The sequence below is a fragment of the Ambystoma mexicanum genome, chromosome 2q (genome assembly GCF_040938575.1).
Source record: "Ambystoma mexicanum isolate Mex_15411 chromosome 2q, UKY_AmexF1_1, whole genome shotgun sequence".
NCBI classification, from domain to species: domain Eukaryota; kingdom Metazoa; phylum Chordata; class Amphibia; order Caudata; family Ambystomatidae; genus Ambystoma; species Ambystoma mexicanum.
Genome location: NC_090924.1, coordinates 135,657,184 through 135,671,760, shown reverse-complemented (window position 1 = coordinate 135,671,760; position 14,577 = coordinate 135,657,184).

Here is a 14,577-nt window from a genome sequence, read left to right as displayed (position 1 = left end):
CTGATGTACCTCTATGAAATGTTCTAAATTACCGAATGTGTTGTGCAAATTCTGCCAACTGCTCAAAAGTTACAAAGAGTCGCAACAGGTGTTTGTTTTTTTTTTTTTAATTACGTTTTATGTTTGGGTTCCCAAAGGGCAAATGCACAGTCTTTGAACATGCATGCAGCTTAAACTGTTTGATGGATTTGCATTTGCTTTGAGAGTCGCCCAATTTGCTGGAGTCAAGCCTTTTTAAAAAAAAGACATTTATTTTGTCCAATGGAATTTATAAAACTGGGCAGAGAGCAGAATCCCCTGCTTCCAAAATCTTTTATATATGTCTAATGGTGCATTGCAGCCGCTGAGGCTTCTCAGAAATGAAAAGTCATACTTTTATTTCCATGAACCGACATGTTCCTGACAGTATTAGTGGGAGAAAAAGAAATATCAGTTTGATTAAAATTATATTAGGGGGGTGTTAGGAGGGTGTTTGCCTTTCTGGTTGATATGGGGGGGGAGGGGTGAAAAGGTAGCATTTTATATGTGTCCGACTTTTTGGGGGGCATGGGAACCTCCTGTTTCAATTATGTCCATGTTGCCAAAAGAACCCTTTACGTATTTGAGAAAAATCTGCTTTTCAAAGTGCAAAATTGTGACACATTCAAAATGATATTAGTAGGGGATGGTGAGGATGTTGCTTGTTATAGAGTCGGTGTGGGAGGCGAGAGACAGTGGCAGGTGGAGAGTTTCTAGGTTTTTTTTGCATTTGCATGTTCATCTTTTTGTACGAAGATTGTATATATTCATGAGGTTTCTTTTCCACAGCAGTGGCGAGCAAGTGGCATGGATATAACATTTCTGAATTCTCATTCAATGGATGCTCATGGAGTGCTTTCACATGCACTAATCGCAACTCTTTCAAGCAACGAAGAAAAAGTACTGCAATGCCTTGATTACAATTCTAACGCAACATCTATCTGACCTTGAAACCTAGGAAATCAAAACAATTAGTAAGAGCTGATAACACATTATAGTGTATAGCTTTCAAGCGGTAGCAAATTGGTGTCAGATTGGGCTGCTTTGCTGTGTGTTACCTGCTGCTAATATCCCGTTTTGAAGAACTTTGAGTTCTAGAGGAAAGCCGCAGGGGAGTTGCTAGGTCTGGAAAAGACCCGGGGCTATGCTGATGTCGGAACTGTTGGGACTGGGGTCTAGCTAGTCTTTTGGCTGTAGCTCCTGAAATTCTATCTGGGGCTACAACCAAAAGATCAGGGGCTATAGCCCCGTTAGCCCCCTCCTAGCAACGCCCCTGGAAAGCCACAAGGCGTTTGCACGGAATGTACTATAAAACCTGCACCTTTCAATCCTTTTCAGCGCAGGAATGTGTGACCTGGCCCAGCACCCCTCTGGTGGATTACTACATCTCTTCCACCATGCGAAGCAGTAGCAAAGGGTTGTCGGTGTCGGGGCCAGCGGCCGGGGAAGGTGAAGAACTACAGCAGCTCTGCGCAGCGAGCACTCATTTAGAAACGGCCTCATTGTTGGATTTCCTGTTTTTGAAAAACCCTTTCCCTTCCCCTTGTTTGGCTGCAGTTGAGGGGAAGTGACGTGCGGGGGAATGACATGCATGCCAACAGTATGTGACCGACGGTAGGAATCTTAACATTTAAAAAATGTTAAGTAGACAATGATGAAATCACAGGAAATTATGTCACATCAATTTTACCCAATGAAGTGACAAGGAAGTACATCTGGGGGTTAACAGCTGCCAATTATCACGAGATGGCCAGGCAGCAGGAAGCTGAAACAAGAAATACCCACTGAAAAGCTATACATCATTCTATGTCAGCAAGTGCCTGCTGTGGAGGAACCTGTATGAAAAGACAACGAGGTGATAACACTTCTGTATACCCCAAGGGCAGTGACGGCTGCAAGGCTTCCACAAATGCAGCTTGCAAGGCAAGCCCTAGAACAACAGTAATATAGAGAGAAACATATTGCTGTGTTATAAGACTGCTAACTGGCAACATGGGGCCGTTGCTGGGGGCATCCCTGGGACTCATGGCCCATTTCAATTGAAAAGGTTGGCAGGTCCTGATGCCACCCCTGCCCGTGACACATGAGCTTCTTGTTCCTCCATTCCTGGATCCCTTGTTTAGTTTAACTTCTTTTTGTACACCAAGGGCCTCATTATGACCCCGGCGCTAATGGGTTAACAGCGCCGTAAAAGGCTGCGGCGCCGTTAACCCATTAGCGCCTGATTAGAAGGTCCCTTTGCGGGATCCGACCTGAACGGCTGGTCTACACCAGCCGTTACAGTAGGGACCCGCAAAGGGACCTTCGTGCCAAGTACGGTACCGCAATTTGCGGTACCGTACTTAGCGCCTTCCCTATTCCCATAGAGCCCTATGGGGTGAAAATGGGAATGGGGAAGGGCCATGGTTCAATGGGGAATTACCGCCCCGCCAACCTTGGAATGGGGTGGTAATTCCCCATTGAACCATGGCGGACCCGTTACAACACCGGCACCAACCATGGTGCTAATAGCGCCATGGTTTAGCACCGGTGTTGTAAGGAGCGCCCTAGTCTGTTAGATGTCATCTGTGGTCAGGCATACATCCATCAAATTAATGGGCCATTTAACAGGCACACCTTCTGAATGCCAGCGATGGCGCTCTGTTCATGCTGGGCCTGAGGCAGGCAGGCCTGGAAATCGGTAGATGACCAGATTCGATTAACTGCCCCTGAAATATCAGCTCTAAACAAGGTGTTGAGCTTGTTCTCAATCCTATATGATAGCATCCGTTTAAAGCTGATTACTCACACTCTCGAGTTGAGCAATATATCAGACGTGTCTAGCGTTGTGGGGTCACAGGGGAAACCCTTAGGCAATCTGACCCTGAGTGCAAACTCAGGCCAAGCAGCGACAGCAGCCCCTGGTGCTGTGTTGACTGGTGCTGTGAGGATCGTGGAGTTTTCTCCTAGTGTAACAGCTCCTATTTGTGTGATAATAGTCCCTCCTGTTGAGCCAACAAGAACGGCATCTCTTCCCCAAGCCAGGGCGACAAGGGGAGGAAAGAAAATAAATCTCCATTTGATGAAGGAGGCTGCTTTTGACGCTGATGCCATCAATGCACCAGAATGCATGTTGAAGTCGCTAGATAACTATGTTCCTCCTGACACGGCTGCATTGAGAATCCATACGAGCGGGGTAAAACCCTGCTCAGATGACCAGACCCAGAGAAGGGGGAGTTTTGCCTCTCCCTTGCCGAAGTCAAATCTTTTGGAAAAAGCAATGGCTAAACACTTAGTCGTAAACTGCATTGCAATAGTGAATATGGAGACTGGGAGACTGAGACACATGTGATTCACAATAAGAGGTTCATCCGACCTGCAGTATCAGGAGTTATCCTATATTTTCATCTGGCTGTCAAAAAACCATGCTCCTAATTCCAGACACAGAGTTGCAGTGTTTTCTAGGGCTGAGGTCATTTTGAGTGGAAAAGACCAGGTTGACTGGGCAACAGTAGAGACACAGTGGGCTGCATGGCACCCAAACCTCCATGTGTCAGAAAATGTGAACATCAAAACGGAGATAGGCCTTCAGTGGGGCCTTGAATCTGTGGGATTGATTAATTACTTGGCTGGTGCTGACCCACACACTATTAAGGGATTCCTTTTGATTCCTCTTCTGGTGGTCAAAGTGTAATATTTGTGTCAGCATCAGGAATAAACAATGATGGGGCCCCAAAAAAGGCAAAAAATGTACAATGCCAGACTCCAGGTGAAAAAAATTAGTTTGACAAGAGACAGGTTTATTTGTCAACAATTGAATCACACACAGCAAATTGTCTTCAGAAACCCACAAAGTTAAATCATGAGTGTGCAAAAAAGGATATGAGTGTGCAGTGCCGCTTGCGTTTTGTTGCCCAATTTGAAGGCCCACCAGTACACATGCCTATAATAACAAGGTGTGCTTCGAAGAATGGGTCATTCTCTTTGATTGAGGACGATGGTGATCTTCAATGTGCTGGGGATCATGCTACTGTCTTACAAAACATCGGTCCATGGATCGCAAGGAGGGTGCACTTGGGAGAGACAATGGATGGGGTCTGTGATCTATGGCCCAGTGGCTTGAGGCCCCAGCAACGGTTGGGCCGTTTGCATGCCGGTGAGGGGGATCTTTTTCTCCCACCCTTCTGACTCCATAAATCTCTGGTTTGTTGTCCTCTAGGAGACCCATTCAGGAAGTAAAGACTACGAGACTCTTCTTCGAGAGGCTGGAAAGTGGCAATTACTCCATTCATTTGAAAAGATCAAATGTGATTAAACTTCTTCATGATATCCCCCATCTACGGTAGCTTGAAACAAGGGACATAAATAGGGTTTATGGCCCCTACGACCACAGGACTGATTATGTTCAGCTGGACTTTCAATCTGATACTGTAGTTCATATGATAGTATCGGAAATTGCCTAATTGAGGGTTCTGTGTTATGATTTAAAATATGATTACTGGTATGATCTCCAGGCAAAGGATGAGGGGCAGTTCTGGACTTTGGGCCCTTCCACCTAGGATACTGCCATCCCGTGAAGGCTATATTTTTGGTGGGTAACCAGGGAAAGGGTGGTGGAATTTGTCCAAGCAGTGAAGACATCATTGAATAATGCTTATGAGAACTGGAGCTGGTTGCCTGAATCCCTTGTAAGCGCCTTTAGGTAGTTGGGAGACCATGGGGCAGGGCTTTAGTTCAGCCCAAGGCCCCCAAGTCCCTGGAGATATTGTGTTGGAACTCACATAGGTTTAACAGCTTTATGGGCTCAGAAGATAGATCAAAGATTCTCCAAGATTATGATATAATTTTCTTACAGGAGGTCTGGTTGACTCAATGGCTTGATTTAATGGCTATATATTCCTCTGGCAGATCACCACAAGGGGATTGGGTGGCCAATCATCAGGTGGTTTAATAATAGCTATCAACAATTCTATATTACAGGAGTTTGAGGTCACTTCAGAAACAATGTATGGCTTGTTGGCAGTAAGAGTTGTGTTGAAGGGATCTTTTCGCTTCACTCCTCTTCTTGTTAACATCTTGCATAATCCTTGGTGGATTTTGGAGAAAATTTTCAGAATTATCTGAGGCTTACTTGTGTGACAAGAATCACACACATATGCTGTTAGCGGGTGACTTAAATGGGGACTTCATCTCTAGTTTGTTTAATGAATGTTTGGTGTCAAGTGATAACCATAAGCCAAGAACTAGAACAGCCATCAAAGGCAAACAGTGGATTGATTTTTTTGACACATGGAACCTGAAGGTTGCTAACGGCTCTATATGTGGTGATGTCTCCGCTAGTTCCAACATGGAGTGTAGGTTTGAAAACAACATTTCTAGACTATTTGGTCTTTTCATCATCACTATTGGACTTCTCTGAAGAATTGAAGATACAGGATACTGATCTTAGCGACCACAGAATGATTACAACCAAAATGAAGCCTGTAGTAATTTACTAGTTAGCCAGAGGGGAAATCGAATTATGGGGTATATTGGTAATGCTAGTAAATACAACAATATAATCCAAGGCTTTATTACTTCATTAACACTAGAACAAAAAAGAGATTTGATTAGACCTAACTCATTTCAGGCCTTTGATGATGGATTCAAACATAAGTCTTGAGTAAATACATCTGGTTTACAAAAAAATATTGCATCCCTTTGACCTTGTGATACAGGAAAAAAGATAAATGTAACTATTTTTCGTATACCAGATTTATTTACTCATGACTTATGTGCATATATGCCGAGTGTCAAACATTTAAACCAAAAATACTAACATTGGATTTAGGGATACAAGTTTGTTCAGCTCAATAATGAAGGGTTAAAAATGCTCCAAATTCTAACCCAAAATAATTCCCGAAATTTCTGGGAAGTGATTAATGGAATGAACATCACACAGGGCCATTAACAAAGCAATTCCATAACTGAAGTGCCTTACTGAAGCATAGACTCTATCTTTACAGGCAGTCACAAGGTGATATAACCTTTATTCACCTGGATACACCATGTTTTTTTTCTCCATTATCGATATACTCTATTGACACTTTGATCAGGCAGTCTTCTAACTCTAGGGCATCTGGCCCAAATGGAATGTCGAATGTTGTTTTAAAAGATAATCCTGTTTTGTGGTTAAGAATACTATATATCCTCTTTAATGGCATGTTGGTAACAAGACAAATCCCTGCCTCCTGAAATCTGGCAGTAATTGTGCAAATATACAAGAAGGGGGATAAGGATCAGCCTGAAAACTACTTACCCATCTCCCTTCTTGATTGTGAGAGCAAAATCAGTACAGCTATGGTGCTGAAAGAACTTGAACACCTGGCCATTTCATCATTTTTTTACAAAACTAACAAACCGGGTTCCGAAAGGAACTCTGTACTGAGTTGAATGGCCTGGTGTTTAGTTGCTTGAAGAAGAAGTCAGCCTGCCTTTGTAGATTACACTCAGGCTTTCAACTGTATTACTCAAAATCTTTTATGTTCAAAATTGAGAGATTGGTACATACCGCCAGCCCTACTTTCCATCTTCATTTACCAAATGAGGACTCATTCTCAAAGTTAGGTTGACCGGGCAGGGTGCACTGATGGAGAGCTTCTGTTCAAGAAGGAGCCTCCATCACGGCTGAATTTTGGCTCCCGTCCAGTTTAACCTTTCCTTTTCTAATTTGGCAGAACGGTGGTCAAAATCTACACTTGTTCCCCAGAGGAACGCTAATCTTTTGGTTCCGTACCTTATGTATGCTGATTATGTGCTCCTCCTTGACAGGACTCAGGTGGGTCTACAAAGACAATTGTCATTGATACAGGATTACTCGATAACTAAAGAATTAATTATCAATGAAAGTTAAAGGTATGGCGTTAGACTCATCTGTGCTCCTAGAAATAATGTAAAAATGGGGTGCACATTTCAAGTTGGCAGCCAGACAATGATTCCCACCCAAGGGTTCACATACTTGGGATTTGCTGTGGACTTGGTTGACAACATGGGTACCTTTGTGTCACGCATCTTGAGTAAGGCAACCCAGGCCGTCGCCCAGAGGAGGAAAATCCGGGTCAGGTATTTCCGTTTTTCACTTTCCTCACTACTAATCTACTTCATGTTGAAAGTAGTACCCAAACTAGTATACTGCATGGATATCAGCCACAAAACGAGGGCTTTGTTGTTTGATAGGGTTGAGTCGAGGGTGTGGAAGCATGCGTTGAACCTGTCAGATTGTTAACCAATTGCTGATCTCAGATTCAAATTGGGTTTAACATTGTTGGGTTGTCACTTGGATTTGAGCATCTTGTCTTTGTATATAAAACTGCTGGCCCCGCCAGCGGGCTCTGAGTATGAGGATCTTGCAGAAGCCTTAAATGGCCAGCGGATAACTTTAGAAAGTGTGCCGAATTGATATTGGGGAGATTGGAATTAACAGCTAGTTATTTGGTTAGTAACCCAGACGCAGTTAAAAACACGCTGCACAAATATGACTAGATGATAACTATTACAATGATGAGATCGTTTAAACCATATGAGAGCTTTTCTCCTGGTGATAATCCTCTTGGGGATATTCCCTGGTATCTGAAGTTGGCTATTGGAGTCTTCAATTTTGAAGATACTGATTGAACCTGATGCACATGGGAGAAATCTGCAAAGTTAGATTGTACAGTGAGAATTGTCCAAAACGTTGTGCTCTCTGTGAGAATGAGGAGGTATTATGGACTAGGGAGCACATCCTGGTGGATTGTCCTTTTTTGCAAATACAGAGAATGATGTGGTTTGGCAGGTTTTTCCATAACTCTGCTTATTTTGACTCGGGAGACTTTTTTCAGACACATCTCGAGAGGTCATAAGACTGCTGTGACAATTTCTGTGATACAATCCCTCCACATAGCTGGTTTGGTGCATTGTAGTTGGTGAGGGATTACATTTAATCTGTGTTTTGCTACCGGGTTTGTGAAAAATAAAACTGTTTCCATTTTGTTTCTCATTTAACTTACATTTTTTACTGGAACGTGATAGCCTTCACTGTTTGCTTCTTCAGTTCTTTTACTCTATTTTTAAAATGTATAACAAGTATGTTGTCATTGTTTTTAGTTTCTTAAATTTAATTTGATTTTGTGTAAGGTTGAGGTAAAAGCAACCAACACTATCACAATAAAAAAATAACTTTCAACCAAAATATGATGACACAAAAAAGTCAGAATCATGTGTCAGCACTCCAGCCACATGTTCATTAAGCTAAGCACAGATGTAGAAAGTGATTATTATAAACAAGGCGATTTCACACATGCAACTACTACATCTTCAAATATTGAAACAGAAAATAGTGATACAACAAAAAACAGCAATTTCTTACACAAAATCAAAAGAAACAGGTGAAGCAAATAAATACATATTTCCAAATAGGTCAGATTCCAAAAATAAATTACAAAGATATTTCGACAACTACAACAGAGAAGGGGGGAAGAGATGAGGGAGCTACAGAGGGAGCTGAAATGAAAGACATGACCATAATGAGAGCCAAATCAGGATACAGAAAAACAATGGGCCTTATACCGATATATTTTCATCCATCAATGAGAGTGCAGAAGCTCAGGTCCCAATATATGAACAGTGTTGTTGGTTCTTTAGCCTTGTTCTTTTCCTTTAGTTATTTTTCTAATGTCTCTATTTTTTCTATCCACTTTTTGTACATTGACAGGCAGGGGCATAAGAGCAGTGCATGGGCTACATAAATCAGCCAGGGGGAGGGCCCGAACATTGAAGCTCTGAGTGTTCAACAATCAACTTTCTACTCTCGATCCGATGCCACAAGATGAAACTCTCTGGCACCATGCTCCACTGCTTCATTTCCTTCATTACTGACAGGACACACTTTACTTCCATGCCACCTTTTCAATCCAACCACACCCCAGTAAGGTATGACTCCTCCCTGTCTCCACTCCTCTTCAAAATATATGTTGAATCCCTTAAAGAGAGCCTAAGCAAACCCAGCATCGATTTACCAATACACAGATGGCACGCAAATATACTTCCAAATCTCATCCTCCATCATATTCACAAAAGCTGTCTCTCCACCATCACCACCTGGATGTGCACCCACGTTTTCAAACTCAAACCTTTCAAAACAGAATACATCCTCATTGGTTCCCCCAGACACAAAGTCGAACTCACGCACTGGATCAAAGGACTCAACACAGACAACCCAAACAGAACCCTCTCACCACCTGTTAAATCCCTTGGCATCTTCTTTCCTTCACATACCACATAGCTGGTGTTGCCAAAATATGTAATCTACAACTACACCTCCTACAAAAGATCATATATATCCTTCCTTCTGATGATTTCTGCACCTAAGTCCTAGCCAGGCTGGGACTGGCCTATAGGGCAGTAGGGCAATCAATGCCCTAACCAAAAACACAAACTGCTGGTGTGGACACGTTTTTTGTGGCAAAGTGGGCCACTTTGTTGGCCAATGGGGGCCAGTTTGATGAGTTATTTCACTAGGCAGTTTGAAGTTTTGACCGGTGCTGCTGAATAAATATTTTTTAACATGCACAATTTCCATCACATTTTATCAAAAAAACATCCAGTGAGTTCTATTCAAACAGCCTGTCACTAAAGGAATCAATTGGCATTTGCAACTCTGGGCCACATTTTCATTGGTGCCCGAGACAATTGTAAGCCCCAGTCTGAAACTGGTCAAAGCACTGGTTCTATCCAAGCTGGACTACAGCAATGCTCTCCTCAACGGACAGGAACACCCTTGCTAACCAGCAAGCCAAACATAAACAGCAGCAAGACTCATCCTCTACCAAGCAAAACATTCACACATTGTCCAAGCTCTCCCCCTACTCTACTGGCTACCAATACCCCCAAAGAATTGGATCAATTAACGTTTTATATGTTATTTGTCGAATGGCAATTTTGCAGAATTGTTTTTGCCTGATTTTGCTACTTTTTAAATTACAAACAGTGAGAGGAGTGCTCCCAACCCATTCCTTCCACTCTCCTGCCCCTCCTTTCTATATACCTTAAATCAACTTACATTTAAAAAACAGCAAATAAATGCAGCAAAAAAAGATTGGTGAAATTGCTATGCAGCAAAAGTGGCTAATACCAAATAATTGCCTTTAAACGACTCTGCATTGTTTTCAACGATATCAACCACAAAAGCTCATCTTATCTTAATGACAAATTCAAACCCATCACGCACACAAACAGCGGACAAGCAAGCCAGCCTCTCCTACACATTCGACTCTCCAAACTTACATGAACACAAAACACGCATTTACCCACTGGGCACCCAGAGCATTGAACACCCAGCCTCATCACATCCGCACTGCACACCAGAACACCACTTTCAGAAAGGGCCTCAAAACATGTTATGTTATGTTAAGTTGTCTTGTACAGCGCACCATTATTATTGCCATTGTATCCAGATGCTCATGTGGTTCTGTAAGAGAGTGGGTTGGGTAGGTTAGTGAAGGAAGAGGGAGTGGATAGGGTTTGTGCTTTTCTGTTGGTGCTTGTAGACCCAGGAGGAACTGGCGTCTGGTGCGGGTCAGGTTTCTAGGTGTGTTTGGATTGTGTGAACTGGGGCTACTGTTTGCGGCAGTTAGTTTTGTGGTGGATGCGTGAGTATGGTTTAAAGGGGGTTAGACTGATCGAAGGATTGTGTGAGGTAAGTGTGGGTTATTCTGGAAAGTAGTTGGAAGCAGGGGGGATAGTAGTTGTTGGCTTTCTTTCTGTCCCCATTGGTATCACTGGCAGTGTCCATTTTGTGTTGGTCATTGGGGGCTGAATAGCCATGTATTCTGAAGGTGAGGTGATCTTCTGTTGTCCTAATTTCCTTTGGAATTGGCTTCATAGATTAGCAATTAGACATGAGAATGATCTTCCTCTGAATGTCATGTTTTTGTATTGTTTCATTTCGATTTGGAGGTTGTCGCCTGATAGCGGCTGATCTTGGCCTGGAGGAATTCCACTCCTTGCCCATGTAATGATTTGTGGGCAATGCAGAGGGCTTTGAATGTAATGCATTGTATTTACTGGGAGCCAATGTAGGCTTCTCAGAGTTGGTGTGATGTGGTCTCTTCTGTTTAGTCTCAGAAGTATCCTTGCTGCAGTGTTTTGGATGATTTGAAGTTTTTGGGTGAGCCGTTCTGGCATTCCAAGGTAGAGGTTGTTTGCATAGTTGATTCTTGACAGTACTAGGGAGAGGACTGAAAAGGTTCTATGTGGAAAGAAGAGATAGGGGAGCATCCCTCTAAATAGTTCCAGGAGATAGAAGCATTTGTTCCCTTGTGGTTCCAGTGAGCGTCTGTTGTCCATGAGTATTCCCAAGTGTTTTACCGCTTGATGTCTGCAGTTGGGTTCCAATGCCAGGTGGCCAATACAGTTGTAAGTCATTTGCGATACCCTCTGGTGGTGAGATCATTATTTCTGTTTTGGGCGAGTTTATTTTGAAGTAGTTTGTTGTCATCCAGCTGCATATCTCAGTGAGGCAAGTGTTGAGGGGGTTGCTTGGGTCTTGGGTCGTGGCTATCTTGAGGATGAGTTGTGTGCTGTCTGCGCAGTTGTAGGCATTCAGTCCGTGGTTTGTTTCCCCATACATAACTCTGTCCCTCCATCTCCCCTGCTATCACTTATCTATCCTGACCTTTCAATCATATCCTGAAAGCATTGTGTAACTTGTGTTACACATCCCACCTTTGTAACCTTTGAACCTTTCAAGGCGCTACAAGACCTTCTATGCAGGGCCAGTACTGAACAAAAATACAAACTGAATAACTACATGCATAATCACAGCCTCTTCCCAGCTGGCCACTTTGATCCTCCCCTTTAGATCCTGCCTGTAATGGATGCATAGATTTGTGCAACTGATAATATTATTATTTTGATTTCAAGGTGGGCCTTTTAAGCGTGTGACAGTTCACATTAAAGTGTTGACAGAGAGGGTTGAATCCAGCTCCCACAGCTGCTTCCTTTCTCAAGTCGAGTGTTCAAACTACTAGATCACTAATGCTGTGGTCATGATGCATGTACAAGCACATATAAGGTTAACCATAGGATAATACATCACCATGCAAAGGGTGATGCATGTACAAGCACATATAAGGTTAACCATAGGATAATACATCACCATGCAAAGGGTGATGCATGTACAAGCACATATAAGGTTAACCATAGGATAATACATCACCATGCAAAGGGTGATGCATGTACAAGCACATATAAGGTTAACCATAGGATAATACATCACCATGCAAAGGGTGATGCATGTACAAGCACATATAAGGTTAACCATAGGATAATACATCACCATGCAAAGGGTGATGCATGTACAAGCACATATAAGGTTAACCATAGGATAATACATCACCATGCAAAGGGTGCCTTCTTGGGATGGCATTGAGTGTTTATTTTTCCAAGCATTTTATAATGCAAAGTGTAGGGAATGGCGAAATGATTCCACTTCTAGGTATGTCTGTGAGTAGGCTATGGCTACATTATTCCACTTCTAGGTATATCTGTGATGGGGATGAAAGAAACACATGTGTGGACGTTTGGGGTACATCATGTGTTGGTGATATTACACATGTCATCGCCATTTACTGTACCTGTTCCTAGGTGAGCCTAAAAAGGAGTTACTCCTGGTTGGAGACAGAATGAATGCCAGAGTACTCTTCGCACCATGTATCTGTACTGTTATATGTATTTGCAGCCATTGCAATTATGGATCCCTAAACACTATCAGAAACTGAAAGCATGCCTTCAGGTATCACAGAAGATACAGAATTGAATATTCAAAGGATGCAAGAGACAACAGATAAACTGTGCCTCAATACTCAAAAGCTTGGATGTGTGTTAAAATGGCTGAATGGGTATGGACAGGACGAATGTCTGATTGGGTGTTGTTTTAGAGATTTGTGTTGCCTCCATGCTGTGCTTAGATTGTTGTGCATTACATGTCTCCACCACCGCCTTCCCCTAACCCCCGACATTTCCTCCCTCGCTTCTATGTCTTATGGCAGACTGGAGGAAACAGACAGTATAGGATGACTTTTCATAAGATTAAATAACATGGAAAAGTAAAGGGTTTTAATTCTTAACAGCAGGGATGCGAAGGGAGGTGTGTAGCCAGGGGTGTTGCTAGGTCTGGAAAAGACCCGGGGCTATGCTGATGTCATAACTGTCGGGACTGGGGGCTAGCTAGCCTTTTAGTTGTAGCTCCTGAGATTCTATCCGGGGTTACAACCAAAAGACCAGGGGCTATAGCCCCCTTAGCCCCACCCCCCAGCAAAGCCTCTGTGTGTAGCTTTATGTTGAATGGGTTGTATTCAACTGGTTGATGCTGCTGTGTAGCTCTGGGTGCAACCTTCTTTGAAATATCATAAATAACTTATTTGAAATGCTAAAGCAGCCAGACCGTGCAGCACTCAGATTACAAACACTCCACTGGGGCCCAGTGGAGTAAATCATTTACTTAGAATGTAGTGCAATGGGCACGATATCTTTTGGGGACAAAGGTCTACCCACCCTTTAAATGTGGCATCCCATTATAGTGCACCCAGGACCCCATGATCCAACCAATCTGCCTTGATCCACCAACAGAAAGCGAGATGATTCAAACAGAATGAAAAAAAAACACTCATCTCCATACGTTCACATCTTTGACACAACATAGATTTCCTACAGAAGACCCAGTCCAACTATCAGAGGTTCAGGAAATGTCTCAACACGGCGCTCTCAGGAAATACTTTAATCTCAGTCAAAAACTCCCATCTCCTACATCTCATAGTAAAGGCGCCATCTAAATGGCACACCGACTCAATAAACTAGGTCAAACCTGCCCTGGTGCAACAATGCATTTTAAAAAAAGGATTTTGGCATTAGTGTTGCCCCAGTGTTAATCACATCCGGTGTGCAAATCATGTTTTCTTCCAAAGTGTATTTTCATGTACAAGGTGTTTCTATAAAATGTTGCCATCGTGAAATATATATCTCATTTCGTGTAGAACACATTAACGTTTTTATAGCTGCAGCTTTTACATTTGTATATGGAACTACCACTCCAGCAGATTGGAACACTTTACAACTTGTGCAGAAATGTCATTTGCTTTGCTCAGAAAAAAAAAAACAAACATAAAATGTTTTCCACATTTGTTGAAAGGAACTCAAAGGCTGTCTTTAAGTATCACAATTAATAGGTATTTGAATTTGTTAACTTAGATTGTCTTTGTGGTTTCCGCTGGGTAATTGCAATATTCATTAAACCTTTGAACAGTAATGACTTTCACTTAAAAGGATGCATCACCGAGTAGTTAAATTGCTAATTAAATGTGACAAGATTTTGCACACCATCCTTTGCAATCCAGTTCTTGTTCTTAACAAAATATATGCTGAAAACAAAATGTCCACAGTTTAAAGTTTTCAAAAACAAAAAATGCACTTTGATAGTGTTCTATTTTTCAAAAACTGCCTTATCCAATTGCTTTGTTGGTAGATTATGTAAATATAGGTTAGATGCAATAGCTGTATAATTGT